This window comes from Caretta caretta, chromosome 6, assembly GCF_965140235.1.
Source record: "Caretta caretta isolate rCarCar2 chromosome 6, rCarCar1.hap1, whole genome shotgun sequence".
NCBI classification, from domain to species: Eukaryota; Metazoa; Chordata; order Testudines; family Cheloniidae; genus Caretta; species Caretta caretta.
The window spans coordinates 44451608-44475804 of record NC_134211.1 but is presented as its reverse complement, the minus strand read 5'-3'; the positions used below and the strand labels follow the sequence as shown (position 1 = coordinate 44475804).

The following is a 24197-nucleotide window of genomic DNA, read 5'->3' as shown; positions in this document are numbered from 1 at the left end:
TCACATTGCAGCAAGGTGCGGTATCTGCTGCTTGTTCCTCAGCTGTACTCGAGGAGGGCAGGAACTCCACTTTTGAAAACACCTCATGGAAAAGGCCATGAAGCCTCAATCGGACCCAAGCCAGGGAAACTCCTTCCTCCCTCTCCCCCCTGCGCCACCGTCATATGTCGGTCTGACTCAGAAAGTGCACAGAACTGAATCCAACTTCTTCAAAGAGGATTTTGAGGAAGACAGTCATGCATATAAGAATGTTTCCTGCGGTCCTTTGATTATCTCACCAGGCGGTCTATGGGAGTAGGTTCTCTGGTGCCGGTGTTGGACTCAGCAGCAGGAGGCTCACTCCTTTACATAAGAATGGCCATACTGGGTCAGACCAAATGTCCATCCTGCCCAGTATCCTGTCTACCGACAGTGGCCAATACCAGGTGCCCCAGAGGGCGTGAACCTAACAGGTAATGATCAAGTGATCTCTCTCCTGCCATCCATCTCCCCCTTCTGACAAGCAGAGGCTAGGGACACCATTCCTTAGCCATTAATGGACTTAACCTCCATGAATTTATCCAGTTCTCTTTTAAACCCTGTTATAGTTCTAACCTTCACAACCTCCTCAGGCAAGGAGTTCCACAGGTTGACTGTGTGCTGAGTGAAGAACCTCCTTTTATTTGTTTTAAACCTGCTGCCCATAAATAAAATTAATGAAATTAAATGGGCAGCAGGTTTAAAACAAGTAAAAGGAAGTTCTTAGGAAACACTCTTGTATGCATGACTGTCTTCCTCAAAATCCACTTTGAAGAAGTTGAATTCAGTTCTGTGCAAGCCCAGTACCTCAGCCCAGAAGGATTTTAGTGTGTCATAAGTTCCGGAGATGTCACAAGAAAGAGATCCATGTTTATGGGCTATCAGTACCGGAATGCAATCCATCAGTACCATCATCCTGGGCACCTCCCAAACCTTGGGATCCACTGGCACTAATGAAGACCATTCACTGCCTACCTGTGGCACAGTCTTTGTCAGCACCCTCTTCAGCGCCAATGGTCTGGACAGACAACCCCTCTCATACCAGAGAGAAATAGGTTCTGTGATGCTCCACAGGACATTTTCACACTCCTGGATCCAGAATCCTCTTCATTGGGTCCATTCCTTTCCAGAGATGTCATAACACCTGGAAAGTCAATAGCATGAAGTATACTCATACTTTTTCCTTGAGATTCAGCTTCCCGCCAGGGGCATTGACAATACCGACTCTGGAACAGGAATCTGCTTTGTCCTCATTGGGAGACTCTGAACCACCTGAGGAGCCTTCATTTCCTTATCCTAGGTATCCTCTGCCATCCAAAAGACTTGTACCATCTTGGGACCAACCTCCTTGTTTAGGTCAGAGCTGATGGCACCCATTTTGAATCTTTCTGTGGCCTCTACATCCCCCTTTTGAAATTTCCTACTGGCCATATTGAGAATCCTAGGACCAATACCCTCTGCAGAGCTGGTAAGGTCTGCTAGGGAGTCACTCCTTGCTTCCCATGAGAGGCACTCAGATTTCTCCCCATCCCCCCAGATCCTTCGGAGGAGGAAGAACAAGATGCACCAGATCTTCTGGAACCAGCAAGACTTCCATGTTTGTCTCTGGACAAAGTGGTGTAACCCCTATGATGTTATTTATGTTAACTGTGACTGTATAGATCATTGTTGCAACCAGGGTCCTATGGTTGCACCAGCTCTTATACAGAGGAGGCCTATTGGGTTATCTATGGGAAGGTTGTAGTTTGCTGGTTATGATTTGTATTTGAAGTTATGAATATTGGCTACGTATTTATTTGATTCTAAGTCACCTCAGTAAAGCATTTTTGGGGTGGAGGTGCTCAGCTCTGCCCTGACTTAAGACAGACCCCAGAAAGGCATATGGGGTAAAAATTTATATAAAAGGGCAACCCTTCGTTGGAGGAAGTTCAGTAGGGACTCTGTCATTGTATTTTGTTTGATTACTGCCATTATGCTACCTATCTAATCAATACAAACAACCAAAAAATAACACTAATCCTAAAAAATAGGAAGATGTGAGTTTTCAGTCAATTCTAAATCCTCTTAAACCTCTTCATTCTGGTCAAATGTAGCTGAAGTGGATTTTTTGGCTGATAGGGAGATTAATTTTGTTATCTAAATCAATGAAGACTTATTTCCTGTACTCCACAATGATGTATAACCTAGCAGGAAAAAAGATGACAGAAATGCCTCCTGTTTTAATAAATACACTTTTTAAAAATAGATGAAATCTTTGAACCTGTTTCGTCAGTAGAGTCTGGAAATAGAAGTATTGTGGATGACCAGAAGAAACCATCCCTTCCTCCTCTTAATTTGTTCTAAAAACTTCTCTCTGTCATTCTTAAAGTGAAGAACAAGCACAGTTTGCCACTTGTACCTTTTAGAAGGACCCTTCTAGGTGGTTATGGGGAAGGTTCAGATTTAAATCACTTTAAAATTTCCATCACTAAAACATGCAGAGAAACACATGATTTTTTCCCCCTCCTACAGATCCAGTATTCAGCAAATGGGCACCCTGGTTGTTTTTCCAGAGCCTGCAGAGGAGGATAATGTTCTGAAAAATTGCATTTAATCAAATCTTTGACCAAAGTAAATTCATTTTAATTATCTTTAACAAGATCTAATTGATTTTTCCCCTTGTGCTGAAACCTCCTTATTAATACGGCATCAAATTTACTATCCATAACTTTAATCAATTCATACATTAACATCTCCTTCCCTGAGTTAGTTCAGTTAAATATCACACAGGGTAGATTTTTTTTTTTTTTTTTTGCAGTGTGGAGGGATGTATCTGAAGTGTCTAACGTCTATTTATCTTACATACTCCTATGACCCCAATTACAATGTTATCCTCTATGGACTGGGCAAACAGGGGATACATAACCCATGCTGACAAGCAGGTTATGTAAACAAAAGTTAAATGTGAATCCTTTGATACTTAGTCTGAATAGCGATAGCTTTTCTTAGAACCCAGCTTCCTGGGTATTCTGTGGCAGGGTGATGGCATAGAAAGAAATGGGATCAGGTAGGGTTAAGGTTCACTCTTTCACTGTAGTAACAGTATTTTCCTCATTTTACCAGTGGAGTAACTGAAGCACAGAGAAGTTCTGTGTCTCAGGTCATAAATAATTAGCAGAGATGGGAATAGAACAGAGACTTTCTGACTCCTGGGCATGTGGTTCACTCACTAGATGACTTTTTATTTTCCTGAAAGTTGTGCAAAGTTGGCACATCCCACCTGATACCACCTCTGCAGTCACTCTCTTATACTGGTCTCTCCTTCTCTCACACACCCTTGCTCCTATATGTCTCCAAAGTATTGTGTGAGGACATCCGGCTCCTCCTCCTCCCATCCCCTTCTAACCTCTTTCTCCACCCTCTTGTCTGTTGTAACTTCCTCCTTTGTGGCCTCCCTGACAGTCACATTACCACTCTCCAGTCTGTATAAAATGCTGCCACTGAGCTCATCCTTCCCATCTCTGAATCCCTACACCGACTCCCTTCTCTGCCACATCATATTCTTTTTTATTGCCCTCATGACCAGTCATAGCCCTTCTCACCCACCATACCTGTCTCTTTTCATGTCACCCCCCCTCCCATTCATTCCATCAACAATGCTAACTTCAACAGCCTGTTGGTCAGTGTCATGGTTCCTCCCCCACTCTGAACTCTAGGGTACAGATGTGGGGACCTGCATGAAAAACCTCCTAAGCTTATCTTTACCAGCTTAGGTCAAAACTTCCCCAAGGTACAAAATATTCCACCCGTTGTCCTTGGACTGACCGCTACCACCACCAAACTAATACTGGTTACTGGGGAAGAGCTGTTTGGACGCGTCCTTCCCACCAAAATACTTCCCAAAGCCTTGCACCCCACTTCCTGGACAAGGTTTGGTAAAAAGCCTCACCAATTTGCCTAGGTGACTACAGACCCAGACCCTTGGATCTTAAGAACAATGAACAATCCTCCCAACACTTGCACCCCTCCTTTCCTGGGAAATGTTGGATAAAAAGCCTCACCAATTTGCATAGGTGACCGCAGACCCAAACCCTTGGATCTGAGAACAATGAAAAAGCATTCAGTTTCTTACAAGAAGACTTTTAATAAAAATAGAAGTAAATAGAAATAAAGAAATCCCCCCTGTAAAATCAGGATGGTAGATATCTTGCAGGGTAATTAGATTCAAAAACATAGAGAACCCCTCTAGGCAAAACCTTAAGTTACAAAAAAGATACACAGACAGAAATAGTTATTCTATTCAGCACAATTCTTTTCTCAGCCATTTAAAGAAATCATAATCTAACACATACCTAGCTAGATTACTTACTAAAAGTTCTAAGACTCCATTCCTGGTCTATCCCCGGTAAAGACCAGCATATAGACAGACACACAGACCCTTTGTTTCTCTCCCTCCTCCCAGCTTTTGAAAGTATCTTGTCTCCTCATTGGTCATTTTGGTCAGGTGCCAGCGAGGTTACCTTTAGCTCCTTAACCCTTTACAGGTGAGAGGAGCTTTCTCCTGGCCAGGAAGGATTTCAAAGGGGTTTACCCTTCCCTTTATATTTATGACAGTCAGTTTCTCACAAACATGTCTCCTCATCTTCTTCCATGCCACCACCTATATATGGGATGGCCTTAATGAAATGATCTGTGTCAATATCCTTTCCATATTCAAATCCCTCCTAGAGAGCCATTCTGCCAAGACACATACAAGCCTACTGACCATGGCAAAGTTGTAGGAAAATTGACAGTGGTAGATCTTACTCCCCACCCTACTCTTCAAATATTCTATTACTCTGGTCAACTCTTACCTCCATCACTTGCATGGAATGCTCCTTTCGCTCTTTCAGCTTGTGAACTCTGCAGGGTTGGGGCTACTCATCTTACCTCTTTGGTTTGGGAGCTGCAAAAAACAAATGCTGCTAATAAAATTAAATATCAAATTCTGTGACCTTGTAAAGAAATAGACTTCATTATGGATATAAAATAACTGTCCTGAATTTCCAAATTAGGTGTGAAGGAAAATACCCTATATTCATTTGAATGTTTTTCCCCAAAGACTTGTGGTAGGGTTACTATGGATGCATTGCCACTCAGGCTTTCATCATGAAATAAGCTACTTTTTAGTACCTGCACGGAAATACTTGTAAAAATTCCCATTTAGAGTCATTCAGTAAAAGTGTAGGATCCCCATTTTGGGGGCATTCAATCTTTCTGTCCTTGGTCTCTTACTGACTTGAAACCTTCTTGCCTGGTTTCTGTCAAACTGAAGTCCTTAATTCTCTTTGGAGTTTATGAAATGTATTTTCATTAAGTGCTTGAGAGCTTGATCAGGTCACTCATAAACTAGTCTTTTACTCAAGTCTTCCAGCTTTTTTGCGTATAATCTGAATTGTCATTTTCCAGTGTTTAATCCAGGTGGCTGCTGCTTGTTGTGTTTTAAACAAAAGAATAAAGATGTCAAATAATGCAAAACATTTTCATGAATAATCATTCAATTTTGAAATTAATTAGCTTCTACAGTGTTTGGGTTCCCTCTGTTTGCTTTGCATGAACATGTGAGTGAGTTTTACCAGCAAAATTGTTCGCAGAAGGAAAATTTTAAAGTCACATGTGTGACTATTTGCAGAAACTGAGTATTATTTATGTACACAACTTGAATATTCCTGTCAAATGCTTTTGTGGGTAACATACTGGCAAATTGTTCCATCACCCTCTAGTGGCTGATTCACTAGAGAATAACATACAGAGGCTACTAGCTTATGCAGTTAGTACTTTAGCTCAAACAATTAGAGATGTGTGCTATAGTGATTAGAGTCCAAGGGTTCAAACGTACTAATAACTTATAGTGAGGAAAGGAAGCAGGTGGTATACATGATCATCCAGTCAGGGAATCTGGTCATTTACAACATACATTTTTGAATATTTGTGATCAGCCCAACTGGAGGGAGATACTTGGAGGGCAATAATACAGAACAGGGCCAACGGGTGATAAAAGATGATAACCTGGGTATGACCTTTGACATGATGCTGCCCAAAACTGCACTGGCTGCTTTGTTGCTGTATGAATAGCATCATCACACCATGGAGAACATAAATATTTCCTCTATACAACACTGATTAAACCTAAAGTATATAAACTGAGTATACATTATTCTCTGACTACCACAGAAGGAAAAAGAATCGGAAAAAAGCTCATATCTGGCCAAATTTCTCATGCTAGAATATGTGACATTTTTAAAGTATTTTTCTTCATGGGTACCATGTTATGCGCTTATTTTGGAGTTACACATAGAACTATGCATGAACTATTGAACTAGGGAAACATTTCCCAGCTCTTACACTATTTAATTTAAAGAATCCGTGTTCATAACATACGTTACACTACGTCATGAAATGACAGATGACGTAGGCAGAGAAGCTGTATGCTAATGGCCACATCCTATTGTATTTACATCAATGAGAGCTTCATGTTTGGCCCTAAAGTAGTGATGGACCAAGTCTTGATGAAAAGAGAAAAGCCTAAGTAAACAGATTGTCTCTATGTGAATGGGTTGTGAGACTGTGTATGGCCCTTACTACACAGTGTTGAGAGAAGGCCCCAGTCCTGGCCTGTGTGCCACACTTCTCTCTTTTCCTGGGTTTCTGTCCAGTGGGTCCATAGTGAATCAACAAATTCTGCACATAACCCTAGCATATGCATACACACACTGCACCCTCTAACTGGACTCTGCTCCATGGTGCATGGAGGTTGCAAAAGTCATCTTTGTACTGTTCACTGTCTGACCTCCCAGACTTCAATATCCCCGGTGCAGTGTGAACAACACTTTATAGATTCCAAGGCCAGAAAAGACCATTGTCATCATCTAGTCTGACCTCCTGTATAACACAGGCCATAGAACTTCCCCCAAAATAATTCCTACGTCATATCTTTTAGAAAAACCATCCAATCTTGATTTAAAAATTGTGAGAGATGGAGAATCCACCATGAACCTTGGTAAACTATTCCAGTGGCTCATTAGGCTCTTTAACAATTAAAAAAAAAAAAGCCTTAGTTCCAGTCTGAATTTGTCCATCTTCAACTCCCAGCTATTGGATCATGTTATACATTTCTCTGATAGATTGAAGAGACCATTATTAAATATTTGTTCCTCATGTAGTTATTTATAAACTGTAATCAAGTCAATTCTCTACCTTTTCTCTATGTTACACTGAAGGAGCTCAATCTATTTATCATAAGGCATGTTTTCTATTGCTTTAATCATTCTTGTGGCTCTTCTCTGAACCCTCCCCAATTGTGTAAGTATGACCTACATTTTGTTCTTAGAGGTATACATTTAGCCACATTAAAATGCATATTGTTTGCTTGTGTTTGTCAGGAATCCACAGGTTTAGCTGTTTGTTTGCATTGCTTCAAGGGAATCATCCCTGGCACTAGACTTCAACTATAATATCTTATAGGATATTAAATTTGAAACTTGCAACATTGAAACCAGGTCCTTAACTCTCCTGGTGAAGTGACTTCAGTTCCCTCTTGAAGACCCACCTGTCATGATAGGTAATTTAGTTCTAATGTACCTGCTCTGTTTTAATTATATCTATATATCTAACATGACAGTGTCAAACCTTTTATCTCTATCCTCTACCTCTGTGTCTTTAGATTATGAGCTTCTTGGAGCAGTGATGACTTTTGTTTGGAGACTGCCTAGCACACCATGGCCATTAAAGAAGAGAAATAATGCATGGGTTTGTCAGGTACCAGGCTAGGACAAGGAACATAAAAACTTAGAAAAATTATCATGCTTCTGAATCTCCTAGAACTATGTGTTTGATCTCTGCTTGCTGAGGACTAATTAATATCTCTAGTTCATATTTCATGCAGTGTTGTACCAAAATGAAGAACTCAAAAATGAATAATTCACAATTTTTTATGGTCTGAACTCAGAAATGCAGACAAACAGGTAAACTTTCTCCATTCCACGTTTAGTGACCTCCAGACTGGACCCTGCCAAACAGCTATGTACATTTCTGCTACTTACAGACTTTTGTTACATTGCTCAGACCATTTAAATCCCATAGGTGAAACAAAACTTAAAAATGTGAATTTCAGTAAGTGCTCAAGAGTTTGAACATATCTATTTCTGATATAGATATAAAGAGCCAACACAAATCCTTTTGTTTCAGAAACAATTCAGATAAAATTTGGAATACGGAGGGCAAAATTTCCAAAAACACTTTTTAGCTTGGATTCAGGATTTTGCCTTTAGTTTGTCATGTGCAATTATTTTAATGGTCCAACAGGAAATCACACAAATCCAGATAATCCTGTGCATAAGTATTGTGTGAATGAAATTGCTTTAGTAAATTTAGTTTGTTTTTTGAAATTTAGGCCCAAATGAAAATTTAAACCTCTTAAAAAAAACAAACAATCCAAAACCTCAGCCAAATCAAACATAAAAACTGACTCTTCTGAACCTTCAAAAGGATAGATTTAAGTTTCATTTTTAGGTTCAGGACAATTTTTACTTTAGATGAATTGGTTTTCCCATGTCCAGCTGGAACCGGATTCATTTTTGGAAATGTATAACTGAGTTTTTGAACTTACCATGAATCAATGAGTCATCACCTTTTCAATATTAAAAATGATTAATAGATTCATAGATATGTAGGTCAGAATGGACCATTATGATCATCTAGTCTGACCTCCTACACAACGCAGGCCATAGCATTTCACCCACCACTCCTGCGAAAAACATCTCACCTATTTCTGAGCTATTAAAGTTCTCAAATCGTTGTTTAAAGACTTCAAGGAGCAGAGAATCCTCCAGCAAGTGACCCGTGCCCCATGCTACAGAGGAAGGCGAAAAACCTCCAGGGCCTCTTCTAATCTGCCCTGGAGGAAAATTCCTTCCCGACCCCAAATATCGCGATCAGCTAAACCCTGAGCATATGGGCAAGATTCACCAGCCAGATACTACAGAAAATTCTTTCCTGGGTAACTCAGATCCCACCCCATCTAATATCCCATCACAGGCCATTGGGCCTATTTACCATGAATATTTAATTACCAAAACCATGTTATCCCATCATACCATCACAATGAAAGCTGTGTTAATGGTCACTTGTTCACCACAGCCAGTAAAATCCTAGCCCCTGGGTTCTGCCATGTAATTTGTGCAGTCAATGTGCAGTCACCAGTAAAATGGTGACAACAGCAACAAATTGTAAATAATGTTGAGTAAAATAATGTTGAGATGGAGACAGTTATGCTTGAGTTATGACAATGTTGGCATCTTGCTTTATTTTTACTCCTATGATGAGTTGGATATCTTTGAATAGATCAACCAGCTTAACTTCACATACAAGATTTTAGAACTTGTTTGTTCTTCATAGAGATGGAAGAGAGCTGCTAGCTCATTTTGTCCACCTTCTTGCCAATGGTGGAGGACTTACAGTATTTCATGCTTGATTGTGTTTTCCTATCTATCTTCCACCACCACATTACTTGGGAGAATATTTTAGAGTCTAATGGACCTCACCTATCCTTTTTATTTTGCTCAGTTGTATCTTCTGACTTATTTGTACCATCTTAAACACTTATCCCTATTTTTGTGCTTTCATCTCAAAATATTTGTAAACGGTTATATCCCCCATGGTGATAGTTTAGCTAAACTATTGGTTGACATTTCTCTAGAATAACTCAAGGACTGAAAATGACTGTGGTCACCCTTAAAAACTTATTAATTGACTTATAGTGCCTTAGAAATCTTAAATAATTTAAAATTGGTATTTGCAGTGTTCTAAATGCAAATAGTGGTGTCCTTATCTATATACCTAAGGCAAAATTAGTAAGGTTTTGGACAAGGTATTCTAGATACAGTAAATGTAAAGAATGCTGTATAAAGAGGGACTTTCTCTACTTCCTGAGGCAGCATTCCATCACCTATTGAGGGGTCTGATTTTTCCTACAGTTCCAAAGCTCTCTTGGGAGCCAGGAAGGAATTCTGTTCTGCTGCTGCCTTATTCATGCAAGCACTCAATTGGGAGTAGGAGAAATAGGCCTGTCTATGCCTTATTGGCCCACCTACCCAGCATGGGATGTGATTTGGTCTAGTAGCTTTACGCCTGGAAATTAGCATGAAGTATTTTACTTTCATTAGAAAACCTTACAGATCTAAATTGATGTTTTTAAGCAGAACTGAAACAGGTATTAATGAAAGATGTGTCCTAACACAATGAGAGATTAACATTAATATCCCATGTTAAATCAGTAAGATTCTCTCCTTCTTTGAAATAAATGAGGCTGTTTGCTTTAAATAGCGTCATAAAGGGAGGATTAAAGTTTACAAATTATAATGAAAAATGAATAATCTAATACAATACAATAAAGCAGAAGCAGTTATTCATTGTCTGCTTTATTAATAAGTAAGGGGTAGAAGAGATGACTTATGTAAAAGAACTGCAATTCTAGACTCCTTGTTGAGAACAGGCATTCATTCACTTGATTTTTGTTAAAATGAATGTGATGTTTAGTGCAACAAACTTGAGAAGATGACATGAAAGGGGAATGGATGGTTCAAAGTTACTGGTGGTAGCATTACAATTAAAGTAAGTTCTGTGTTATCTTGTAGTTGTCCACTGTGAAATGAGTTGTCCTAATGTCATCTGAGGACAGATAACCTATTAATTTAGATTGGTCATAAGGCCCCAATGGAACATTATTATCATCTAGTCTGACCCCTTCCACAGAACCTCATCCAGTAATTCCTGCATCAAGCTAACTTCTTGTTGAGCTACACCATCTCTTTGCAAGACAACCAATCTCAATGTAAAGACTTCATTTACGGCGAATCCACCATGTCCCTAATTAAATTATTCTAATAGTTAGTTACCCTCACTTTAAAAAAAAAAACAAATAACTGTACCTTATTTTTGTCTGAATTTGTCTAACTTCAGTGTCCAGTCATTGGATTTTGTTGTGGCTTTGTTCCGCTAGATAAAAGAACCCTCTACTATCAGAAATCTTCTCCCCATGTAGGGTCTTTCAGACTGTGATCAAGTCACGTCTTAACCCTTTGTTTGTAAAGCTAAATAAACTGAGCTGCTTTAGTCTCACTGTAAGGCAGATTTTCCAGACTTTGAATAATTTTTATAGCTCTTTCCTGAACTCTCTACAATTTGTCGATATTGTGTCTTTTGGACTTTGCACAAGCTGCAAAATGAAGGAAAGGTACAGATACATTGAGGTGTCCAAATAACTGTGTTGACTAAGCATCTATAATGCATATACACATGGCTGCTCTGGAAGGGTTTTGGTGGGTTCTGAAACGTACATAGTGAGGGTCACTAGAAGGTTCAATAGAAATGTCCTTATAGGATTATGATTCTCCATTTACAAACACTTTCCAACATTTATCAATTAGCTAATTTTAATCTAAGTGCCACATCTGAATCTGTATAATAATTTTTTAATCAGAATTTTGTGTGGTGCTAAGTCAAATGCCTCACAAAAGGTTTTAAACATATTATTTTAATGATTACTTTTGTCAACCAAACTTCTCTTATCAAAAAACTGCCTCAACTTTATTTGTCAAGTCTTGGGATAAACAACATGCTATTGCTTTCATGCAAATGAAGGACGCCAGGCTGATTGCAGTCTGACGTACACACAGCAACAGGTGTGGAAATAACTGTCTTTGTACTATGTTTAAGCAAGACAAAACTTACAAGCTAGAGCAAACCAACAATACCAGAGCAGATTAATGATGTCATACACCAGTTTCAAAGTCACTATCGTTAGTACATAAAGGTCACATTTTATAGCAATAATGCAGTGAAGAAACTTGAGAGTGACAGCTGTTCAAATAAAGAAACTGAATCATATTATTTCCTTTCCTTTGATTCCTCATTCAGTGTAAATTTACATTTTTCTTTCTCATATTAAACCATTTGTTCTTATTAAATGAAGTCTCATTTTGTGACAATCGGAACAGTTGGTAGACTAAAAATGGAAGAGAGAACACAGGAATTGTTTACAAGGAATTTATGCTGATCAGGCCTCTTTAGCAGTCTGTCTGCTTAAGAAAATCAAGAAGTTTCTATCTGGTAAATAAACATCAGAAAATGTGGAAATATTCAAATAAAAGAACCCTTTCTTTTTGGCTGAGCATTCTATTTTCACACATTTTAGTTGAAAGATTTTTTTTCCCCCTGTCATCAACAAGTGGAAAGACAACAGGAACAAATGCAGCATGGTTCTAATGAAAGCTGAAGTGCAAATCTGTGTAAATTACACTGACAGCTGCAGAGAATTTCATACTAACAGTCTAAAGGTGGGGACTCTGTTAAACAGCTAAAAGCAGCTCAAAGTAGTTATGGGAGTGGCAGCCAACTGTAGAAAGTTAACCTCATTTTTTAAGGTGTGTTTGAAAAGTTCCACATATTGAAGTTGGGAATGTTCATTTCAACTTCTCTGGTGGAAAAAACAGATGATAAAGACATAAGCCTCAGACAGTAGGGAAGGCACATAAAGATTCAAGATCAGTGCCCTGCATGACAGTAAAAGGAAACCAAAAATAAAGAATAGAGCCCTAAGAATGAAGATAGAAAAAAGAAAGAGCCCTCTAAGACAGTGAGGACATAAAGAATTCCTGGGTCTTTCTATACACTGCCCTCTTGCTCAGAGAGAAGTGGGAAAAAAATAAAGGACAGAAGGGAAAAAAATAAAAAATAATAAAAAAAACAAACAAACCCTGAGCCCTAGAAAGAGGAGGAGATGAGAAAAATTAAAGTTAAGAAATCAAAGGACAAAAACAATGCCCCCACCTACAGTGAAAAAAGGAAAAGATAAGATGTCCAGAGAATGTTTACTCCAAAGCAAAGAAGGAATGAAATGGAAGGAGAGAGCACGACTGAGGGATACAGTTGGCCACTTGGTGCTAGATCCTATATAACTTCAACAGTTTCATATTATAGTTTCCCATAAAAAGTAAATACAATCATGACTTCTGCTCTAAATATGTTGACACTGAAAATGCCAATATTTCAATAACATAATTGAAGGAAGAATATTATACTTAGGATTCAAAGAATATATTAGAACATTCTTTTTGAGGATTTAAACAAGTGTAGCAAAAAGATGTAACATTGCCACAGGACCTTCAAACAGTCTAAATGACTATTGTTGCCTAACTGCTTAGGCCTCTTTGAAAATTCCAGCACTGAGTCCTCTAAAAGCAAGCTTTGCCTTGCTTGAGAAAATTTTAAAAGGTGAGACCCTAGGTTGGGTTTGATTTGAGTAAGAATGCATAAAAAGAATTCCTCTAAAACTAGTGGAAGTAACAGTACATAATAAGACTAGTCCACTGATGCACACTGCAAGTTAAAAATAACCAGTTCATTTTCAGGCAAACATAATCAGACTATCAGATAGGACCCAGTTTCAAACACACCTAAATGGGTTTGCATTGCAGGTGTAGCAGAAGTTCTTAAGCCATACAGCCTTATTGCTAACTTACTATTTGCAAATTGTGCTGGAAAGCAATATACATTTTTATCATGAATGAGCTGTGTTGTGCTTTGAGGGCAGCCTTATACGTATTGATATTAACTGATATTAACTTAATGGACAATACTCCTGTTTATACTCTTTGGATAAAGAGGCTTTAAATTAATTAAACCATGTGAGCAAACTGCAGAATGACTTCTGTGATGTAAAGACTAGCTACAGTATAGACACAAATCAAGGTGAAAAGAAAAACATTGGGCTACATTATTGGACACAGATGACATGGACCGAATACAGACGAAGGAGGGCGGGGGTGAGGAGCTGTTTGTGAATCTAAGATCTAGGCCAGCCTAGACACCAGTGAAGTTTAGAGCAGCTCAGTGCTGGCTATAATCACAAAAGACTGTTTTATGTTGAGGATCACTGGCACCCCCTTGCCCAATAGGAGCTATGCACGGAGGAACATCTGAGCCTAAGGCAGGCACAGCAGACTGATTAAACCAGGTTTTCATCTCCTTTTGCCACCAGATTGGCACAAAGACACTATATCAGGGCTGAGAATCTGGCCGACTGGTTCTTTACATTGCAACTGGGAATATGAATCCCTAGTATGCAGAGATATGTTAATAGTCTGCCATTTTTCAGCATGATGAATGAAAATGTTTTGCATGTAGCTCTGGTCTGAGAAATGAGGCTTTGAAAAAACAAAAAACTCCACTTCAGTGTTTCCCATTTATTCTCCCTTCGTGACTTCCATATCAAATGTATTCAAGTTGCAAGAGAAAAATGACATTATTTTCTAATTGCAATCCCCAATCCGTCTGCTTTAGGCATTAGCCAGGACAATAAGGATTCTGGAGTAAGAGGTGGTCGTTATGTTAATTATGCTGGAGGCAGAGTGGAAGCCAGCTTGTTCTTTCATAGCTCAACTGGCTCTACAGAGCATACAGTAGGAAAAACTGATTTTCCATCCCTGGTAAATGAACCAGTTATGAAAAGAACAGTAATGGTTCAGCACGAATAACTTATTCAACAAATGTATCCTTTCTCTGCTCACAAATTGTGCACAGTTTCTGATTTTCTCAAATGCATTCATTATTCAGAGTTACTTGCCAAATAGTTTTTGTGATTAATTGTTGGTCTGAAAAGTTTTAAAAGTATTCAGTAACCAAGTTGGATATTTGAGCTGTGTTGGTTGGTTTTGATTGAAAGTGTAAGTCAGAGTGTAGTGGATTCCTATTCCCTGGCTGGATGAGCAGAACTCTTAGAACCTGTCTGGGCCTGTAATTTGAGCAGTCTGATCTAGTGGTTAGAACCCAGAGTAGAGGGGGTTATGGTCAGAAGTCCTGGCAAAGGTGAAAGCTGGAGTTGGAGACAAAAGTCACACTAAGGGTATGTCTACACTACAAAATTAGGTCAATATTATAGAAGTCGATTTTTAGCAATCGATTTTATACAGTCGATTGCGTATGTCCACACTAAGCATATTAAGTCAGCAGAGTGCGTCCTCACTACCGTGGCTAGCATCGACTTCAATGGCTCCATGTCTAGTTGGCAGCCGGTATCAAGTGGAGTGCCCCAAGGGTCGGTCCTGGGGCCGGTTTTGTTCAATATCTTCATAAATGATCTGGAGGATGGTGTGGATTGCACTCTCAGCAAATTTGCGGATGATACTAAACTGGGAGGAGTGGTAGATACGCTGGAGGGGAGGGATAGGATACAGAAGGACCTAGACAAATTGGAGGATTGGGCCAAAAGAAATCTGATGAGGTTCAATAAGGATAAGTGCAGGGTCCTGCACTTAGGACGGAAGAACCCAATGCACAGCTACAGACTAGGAACCGAATGGCTAGGCAGCAGTTCTGCGGAAAAGGACCTAGGGGTGACAGTGGACGAGAAGCTGGATATGAGTCAGCAGTGTGCCCTTGTTGCCAAGAAGGCCAATGGCATTTTGGGATGTATAAGTAGGGGCATAGCGAGCAGATCGAGGGACGTGATCGTTCCCCTCTATTCGACATTGGTGAGGCCTCATCTGGAGTACTGTGTCCAGTTTTGGGCCCCACACTTCAAGAAGGATGTGGATAAATTGGAGAGAGTCCAGCGAAGGGCAACAAAAATGATTAGGGGTCTGGAACACATGAGTTATGAGGAGAGGCTGAGGGAGCTGGGATTGTTTAGCGTGCAGAAGAGAAGAATGAGGGGGGATTTGATAGCTGCTTTCAACTACCTGAAAGGGGGTTCCAAAGAGGATGGCTCTAGACTGTTCTCAATGGTATCAGATGACAGAACGAGGAGTAATGGTCTCAAGCTGCAGTGGGGGAGGTTTAGATTGGATATTAGGAAAAACTTTTTCACTAAGAGGGTGGTGAAACACTGGAATGCGTTACCTAGGGAGGTGGTAGAATCTCCTTCCTTAGAGGTTTTTAAGGTCAGGCTTGACAAAGCCCTGGCTGGGATGATTTAACTGGGAATTGGTCCTGCTTCGAGCAGGGGGTTGGACTAGATGACCTTCTGGGGTCCCTTCCAACCCTTATATTCTATGATTCTATGATTCTATGACTTACGGAGCTGTGCTCTGTGTGCAGCTATCCCACAGTTCCTGCAGTCTCCGCCACCCATTGGAATTCTGGGTTAAGCTCCCAATGCCTGATGGGGCAAAAACATTGTCGTGGGTGGTTTTGGGTACATGTCGTCAGTCTCCCCTCCCTCCGTGAAAGCAACAGCAGACAATTGTTTTGCGCCTTTTTTCCATGCAGACGCCATACCACGGCAAGCGTGCAGCCCACTCAGCTCAGCTCACCGACACTGCCGCTGTTGTGTCCTGGCTGCTGCTGGCAGCAGATGGTGCAGTAGGACTCCTAACCATCATCAAACACCGCTTCCGCTGCCACTCTGCTCTGCTGCTATTGTCTCAATAGCAAATTTCTCCATGTTGGCTGTCATGGGCTCCCGGGTACATGTGTTATTCCTCGGGAAATGTGCGCTGTGCTAACAGTCATCCTCCACTGCTTCCACTGCAACTCTGCTCTCCTGCTCTCATGAATCCACCTTGCAGGTCCTCTCATTGTTCTCTATAAATATCTATGCTCGTGGCATCAGTCATCAGCCACTGCTTCTGCTGCAACTCTGCTCTCCTGCAGACGCCATACCATGGCAAGCATGGAGCCCGCTCAGATCACCATGGCAGTTATGGGCATTGTAAACACCTCGTCATTATCCTGCAGTATGTGCAGAACCAGAACCTGCAAAAGCAGGCAAGGAGGTGACGGCAGCGCGGTGACAAGAGAGAGGAGGACATGAACACAGACTTCTCTCAAAGCATGGGCCCCGGCAATTTGGGCATCCTGGTGGCAATGGGGCAGGCTCATGCCATGGAATGCCAATTCTTGGCCCGGGAAACGCGCACAGACTGGTGGGACTGCATAGTGTTGCAGGTCTGGAATGATTCCCAGTGGCTGCAAAACTTTTGCATGCGTAAGGGCACTTTCATGGAACTTTGACTTGCTTTCTCCTGCCCTGAAGCTCAAGAATACCAAGATGAGAGCAGCCCTCACAGTTCACAAGCAAGTGACGTTAGCCCTCTGGAAGCTTGCAATGCCAGACAGCTACCGGTTAGTCGGGAATCAATTTGGAGTGGGCAAATCTACTGTGGGGGCTGCTGTGATCCAAGAAGCCAATGCAATCACTGAGCTGCTGCTGTCAAGGGTAATGACTCTGGGAAATGTACAGGTCATAGTGGATGGCTTTGCTGCAATGGGATTCCCTAACTATAGTGGGGCAATAGATGGAATGCATATCCCTATTTTGGGACTGGACCATCTTGGCAGCCAGTACATAAACCGCAAGGGGTACTTTTCAATGATGCTGCAAGCACTGGTGGATCACAAGGGACGTTTCACTGACATCAATGTGGGGTGGCCGGGAAAGGTACATGACGCTCGCATCTTCAGGAACTCTGGTCTGTTTCAACAGCTGCAGCAAGGGACTTGCTTCCCAGACCAGAAAATAACTGTTGGGGATGTTGAAATGCCTATAGTTATCCTTGGGGACCCAGCCTACTCGTTAACGCAGGCACCCTGGACAGTAGTCAGGGGCTGTTCAACTATAGGCTGAGCAAGTGCAGAATGGTGGTAGAATATGCATTTGGACGTTTAAAAGCACACTGGTGCAGTTTACTTCCCATTGTTATTGCTGCTTGCTGTGTGCTCCACAATATCTGTGAGAGTAAGGGGGAGACGTTTATGGTGCAATGGGAGGCGGAGGCAAATCTCCTGGCCACTGATTACACGCAGCCAGACACCAGGAAGATAAGAAGAGCACATCAGAAAAGCTTTGAAAACCAGTTTCATGACTGGCCAGGCTACAGTGTGACTACAATCTGTTTGTTTCTCCTTGATGAAAACCTGCCCCCTTGGTTCACTCTACTTCCCTGTAAGCCAACCGCCCTCCCCACTTTGATCACCGCTTGCAGAGGCAATAAAGTCATTGTTGTTTCAAAATCATGCATTCTTTCTTAATTCATCACACAAATAGGGGGATAACTGCCAGGGTAGCCTGGGAGGGGTTGGGGAGGAGGGAAGCACCAGGTGGGGTGGTGGATGAGGGGAGGAGGGAAGAACAAGGCCACACTGCACTTCAAAACTTATTGAATGCCAGCCTTCTGTTGCTTGGGCAGTCCTCTGGGGTGGAGTGGTTGGGTGCCCAGAGCCTCCCCCCCCACCCCCGCGTTCTTGGGCATCTGGGTGAGGAGGCTATGGAACTTGGGGAGGAGGGCAGGCGGTTACACAGGGGCTGCAGCGACAGTCTGTGCTCCTGCTGCCTTTCCTGCAGCTCCACCAGACACCAGAGTACATCAGTTTGATCCCTCAGTAGCCTCAGAATTGACTCCCGCCACCTCTCATCTTGCTCCCACCATCTATCATCTCGCTCGTCCCTCCTGTCCTCGCATTCATTTTCTGCTTTCCTGGACTCTGACGTTTGCTCCACGCATTCTGCTGGGCTCTTTCAGTGCGGCAGGATTGCATGAGCTCAGAGAACATTTCATCATGAGTGCATTTTTTCGCCTTCTTATCTGCACTAGCCTCTGGGACGGAGATGATAGGGGGGAGCGTTGAAACATTTGCAGCTGCGGGAGGAAAAAAAGGGAGAGTAGTATTTTAAAAGACACATTTTAGAGAACAATGGGTAGACGCTTTCACGGTGAACCAAGCTGTTAACATTACAAAGCACATGTGCTTTCTGTACAAGGTCACATTTTGCATCTTATACTGAGGGCCTGCCAGTTTGGTGTGAGAGCTTGCACACGCAGGGCTGGGCAACAGAATTCGGCTTGCAGGCAGCCAGGGTAAGTCACAGTCTTTCGGCTTCTTCAACCTTCATAACATTTGGGAATGGTTTCAAACAGCAGCGCCCTCCTTTCCCATACCAAGCACCCGTTTGGTTGGCCATTTAAAAGGAGGGGCTGCGGTTTTCAGGTTAACGTCCTGAGGATAACACAGAGAGATAAAGAACGGAATGTTTGCTTGAATGCCAGCAAACACCAGGACCGTAAGCTGCCATGATTTGTTATGCAATGATTCCAGACTACCTGCTACTGGCCTGGCGTGGTAAAGTGTCCGGCCATGGAGGATGGAATAAGGCTGCCCTCCCCAGAAACCCCTTGCAAAGGCTTTGAGAGTACCTCCAGGAGAGCTTCATGGAGATGTCCCTGGAGGATTTCCGCTCCATCTCCAGACACTTTAACAGACTTTTCCAGTAGCTGTACTGGCTGCGAATGCATCCCAAGTCTTCAGGGCAAATTAATCATTAAACATGCTTGCTTTTAAACCATGTATTATATTTACAAAAGTACGCTCACCAGAGATGCCTTCTCCGGCTTCATGGTCCGGGAGCCCACCTTGGGAGGGTTGGGAGAGCATTGGCTCCCGGGTGATAAACAGTTCCTGGCTGTCGGGGAGAACGGTTTCTCCGCTTGCCTGCTGTGTGCTATTCTCCTCCTCCTCTTGCTCATCCCCAAAATCCTCATCCCTTCTGCATGAGACTCCCCCCTTGCAGGTGTCCAGGGACAGTGGTGGGGGAGTGGTAGGGGCCCCCCTAGAATTGCATGCAGCTCATCATAGAAGCGGCATGTCTGGGGCTCTGACCCAGAGCATCCATTTGCCTTTTTGGTTTTTTGGTAGGCTTGCCTGAGCTCCTTAACTTTCATGCGGCACTGCTGCAGGTCCCTGTTGTAGCCTCTGTCCATCATGCCCTTGGAGATTTTTGCAAATATTTTGGCATTTCGTCTTTCGGAACGGAGTTCTGATAGCACAGATTCATCTCCCCATACAGCAATCCAGATCCAGTACCTCCCGTTCGGTCCATGCTGGAGCTCTTTTGTGATTCTGGAACTGCATGGTCACCTGTGCTGATGAGCTTGCCATGCTGGCCAATCAGGAAAGGAAATTCAAAAGTTCCCAGGGCTTTTCCTGTGTACCTGGCTAGTGCATCTGAGTTGAAAGTGTTGTCCAGAGCAGTCACAATGGAGCACTCTGGGATAGCTCCCAGAAGCCAATACCATTGAACTGTGTCCACACTACCCCAAATTCGACCTGGCGATGTTTATTTCAACACTAATCCCCTCATTGGGGAGGAGTACAGAAATCAATTTTAAGAGCCCTTTAAGTCGACAAAAATAGCTTTAGCGTGTGGACAGGTGCAGGGTTAAATCGATCTAAAGCTGCTAAATTCGACCTAAACTCGTAGTGTAGACCAGGGTTAGGAGTCAAACCAGAGTCAGTAACTGGAGTTAGGGTGAGAAACCAAAAACAAGGAATATGACATGGTAATAGGAACAAGGAGCAGAAACCAGTTGAGGAGTCAGGTACTTGGTCTCAGGAGTCTGGTCAGCATCATGACTAGTAAGTAATTGTTCAAACAAGGGGTATGTCAAGAACTGGAAGCCGTATGGTAAGAAGCGTCCCATCAGAGTTCTGCCGCTTGTCCACTGTTCTCACTGAATCAACAGGTGCAGTCCCTGTTTGCAGATTATTAGCTGCAGTTTCCTCATCTCCCTTTGCAGTGTGGTGATGCAGAGGTAAGACTGTTGCTCTCAGGGCTTTGGAGTGGAGCCTAGAGCTGGAGCGCAGAGCAGCTCTGGAGCAGTGGAGCTGCAGGTTTTTGCCTGGAGCTGGAGCTGAGCCAGAGCACAGCTCCAAAGCCCAGGTTGCTCGGCAACCCTATGGGCCTGGGTTTGAGATCCATAGCACTTGTCAGAACCAGATTTCAACTGAGAATATTGTTCGAAATGTGGTTTGTCATTTTTCTGTAATATTAGTTTAAAATCTGCTGTTTCAGTGAACGAATCAGCCAGTAAATTCATTTGCTAGAACATGGATGGGAAGTGAATACAAAATGGGTGCAGATATGGGGTGAAGACCCTGGTCCAGCAAACTACTTAAGCATGTGCAAAAATTGAAGCCTGTCACTGATCAATTGGGGCTAGGGTGACCATATTTTCCAAAGGGAAAACAGGACACTGTGTGGGGCTGGCCCTAGCCCTCTCACCACTGCGTCGAGCTGCCCAAGCTGCTCATCCGAGCTCCTCTCCACATATGGGCTGGCCCGAGGCCCCCATGTGGGGCTAGGGCTGGTGTCACTGCTCGCTCAAACCCTGTCTGCTCCGCTGCCTGGGGCTGGCATCTCCACTTGCCCCAGCACATTCCTCCACATCCCACTTTTTAGACAAAACTGGGCATTTGTCCTGTTTGCTCTTACCAACTGATCAAGTTGGCAAGAGCAAATGAGACAAATTTCCACTTTTGCCAAAAAAGTCAGAATGGCTGGGACAGGGCTTAAAAAAAGGGACTATCCTGACTAAAACGGGACGTATGGTCACCCTAATTGGGGCCAAAGTGAATTATTCGTGTTATTGTATTTGAGCAAATATGTGAGAACATTTTGGAATTACTTCAACCAGATAAGTCTACGATACACCGGGATCAGATATACTGGAATAAATGATATTAGAATCCAGCCCACTATGAGTACGTGTACATGTCAAGCTGGGTGTGTGATTCCCAGCTCATCCCATTAAAAATAGAATATAGCAGACGCATTGAGAATTGTGAGAGGGACTAGCCACCTCAAGTATGTACCCATCTGTACATGGCACGGAGTTGGAGACTTAGCCCTTCCTGCCACCACGGCTACATTAGCACAGGTATGTGTCTTCAGGCTGGGAGTTGCACCCTCAACTCAAAGTTGTTAGATATACCTGTATCTGAGGTGACAGGGTGACATTTTAGTCATTTTTCAGTATGCAACCACTCTCTAATTCTTCTGTTGTGTTCATTTGCAATGGTTATGTACCTCTTTGATTTTCTCTTTTATTCTTTCTTTTGGTTTTATTTGTTACAACAGTCTTATATATTAACCAGTTCCAACAAATAATAACTTTGTGATAAACTTCACTGTGATGTCACGTTATTTAGAAATGATTAAAAAGGAAAGGAAGATTGACTATTTAAGATAAATGCACATACCATGCTCATCCTTCAGACATATGAGAAATTCTAGAACTTGAGTAAAGCATGACATGTGTACGTATTTCAGAAATTGAACAGTAAAACATTCAGACATTAATACAATACACTTCAAAATCTCTTGCTGCCTTTTAAAAAAACTTTTCTAGTAATGGCTTCAGTTTCCATTATCGTTCTAGGAATGTCATGCTACGGAGCAACATAATTTTTAATGAATTGCTTCAGTGGCAATGCAACTATAACAGTTAGAGCTGGTCAAAAAATTTCCAACAGAAGAGTTTTCCCTCAGATTTGATGAAATAGGAATATTATGTGAAAATGTATCTATTTAAAATGAGGAAATTATCAAAACATTTCATTTCAATGAGATCAAAATGTGTTGTGACTCTTATGTTGTATTATAAATTCTAAAATAAAAGTCAGAACAATACTGTTGAAACAATAGCGTGGAAACCAACATTTCAATAAGGTCAACATAAAATGTTTTCAGAATATTTCATTGAATAGAAAATTCCTAAATTTTGCCTTTTTGTCACAATTTCAGGCAAAACCAAATGTTGAAATCTTAGAATTTCCCATGGGACAGAAATTGCTAATTTTGATCAGCTCTAATAATTACATTGGAGATTAATGATATTGTAAAACCCAGATGGGGCCTCATCCAACGCCCTGTTGAAGTCAATACAAAGATACTCATTCATTTCAGTGGGCTTTTGGATCAGACCACTTGTGAGCAAAATGTGTGTATATAATATATTGTTGCTTACTTGTATAGTCAATTGATTTATTACACTTGCAGTTTGTTATGAAAAATGTTCAAGAAACCAAATAACTGAATGTAGCTAAATTTGTCTAAAAATAATGCAGTACATTATGAAAAAGAAATGTGCATACCCTCCTTTTGGGGGAGAATTCTTATCTCGTAACATGTTCACCTTAAGCAGAAGGTATGCTTCTGAAATAAGCATTTAAATTAGCTATATTTATAGCACGGTTTTACAAGTTACAAAACTCTGACTTCAGCTTTATGAAGTGTTATGGGAAACTTAGCATGAGCGAACAGGAGTAAATATAATACCATTCAACTATGAAGCTTCATGCTAACATTTATATATAATATAATATAATATGAAATACATATTAATATGGATTCCAGGACTGGGCTCTAACCACAAGATCATCTGTCTTCTACACCTATTGTTCCCAAAATGACACTGGATGTACAATCTGCCCTATTTAAAGAGTCTATATCCGGAGGTCCTGAGTAGTTTATCCTATCATCATCTTTTTGTGACTACTGTCCCTCTTCTCACTATGTTTGTTCTTCATGTTGATTTATCTCTGAATTTCTATTTAAAGTTAAAAACAATAGTCTTTTTCCTTCTCTTTTCAAATCATCATAAATAAATTACATTTCTTAAAATGCCTTGATGCTTTCTGAAATAGAACCACAGAAAAAGAGAGAGATGGAAAAAGAGTAAGCCTAAGAGTTATTTGGATTTCTAATATTCCTATTCCGTCTTCTCCTTTTCCCCTCTTCAATGATGCTTGTTAGTAAAAGAAAACTTTGTTATCTAAATGCTTAATCTTTGTTCTCCTTTTATTAGCTTTTTTCCTCCCAGTTCATCAAATTATTTGTCCATCTTTGATCATATTTCAGTTCTCCAGTCCTTGTCACATCCTGCCCACACAGAGTAAAATCTTACATTTATAATACAAATAATAGTTATTATTATTAATTCTTTACAATTTTTCAGCCATGCAGCCATCTGGTGTTTAAGCATTTTTAGCTTCCTTGTACTGATGAAGTAGCTGAGTTTCCCAATGCAACACTAGATGTTAGTAACAGTGTTTGGGGAAAGAACCCAGTTTTCTGAATCTCAGCATTTTGCTTTAACCCACCAGATTATAGTACTCCAGACTGGGATTATGGTCTAGATTTTCAAGATGGGGTGCCTAAATCCATATTTATTGTCTAAGAAGCCTGATTTTATAAATTGCTTAGTACCTACCCGGTCCCACTGACCATAGTCATCTCATATTTGAAAAATTGCACCCAAGTAAATTGGCTCAGGCCCTATATTCATTTGGGTAAAAAACCCGCAGAAGCTACTGTAGATTTAAGGTTT

At 41.3% G+C, this 24197-nt stretch overlaps 1 long non-coding RNA gene across 1 annotated transcript in view; it reads left to right on the top strand.

Annotated features, from left to right (window-relative positions):
- The window catches only part of LOC125638222 (uncharacterized), a 256447-nt gene that overhangs the window by 67872 nt on the left and 164378 nt on the right, over window positions 1–24197 (top strand). The window lies entirely within an intron of this gene.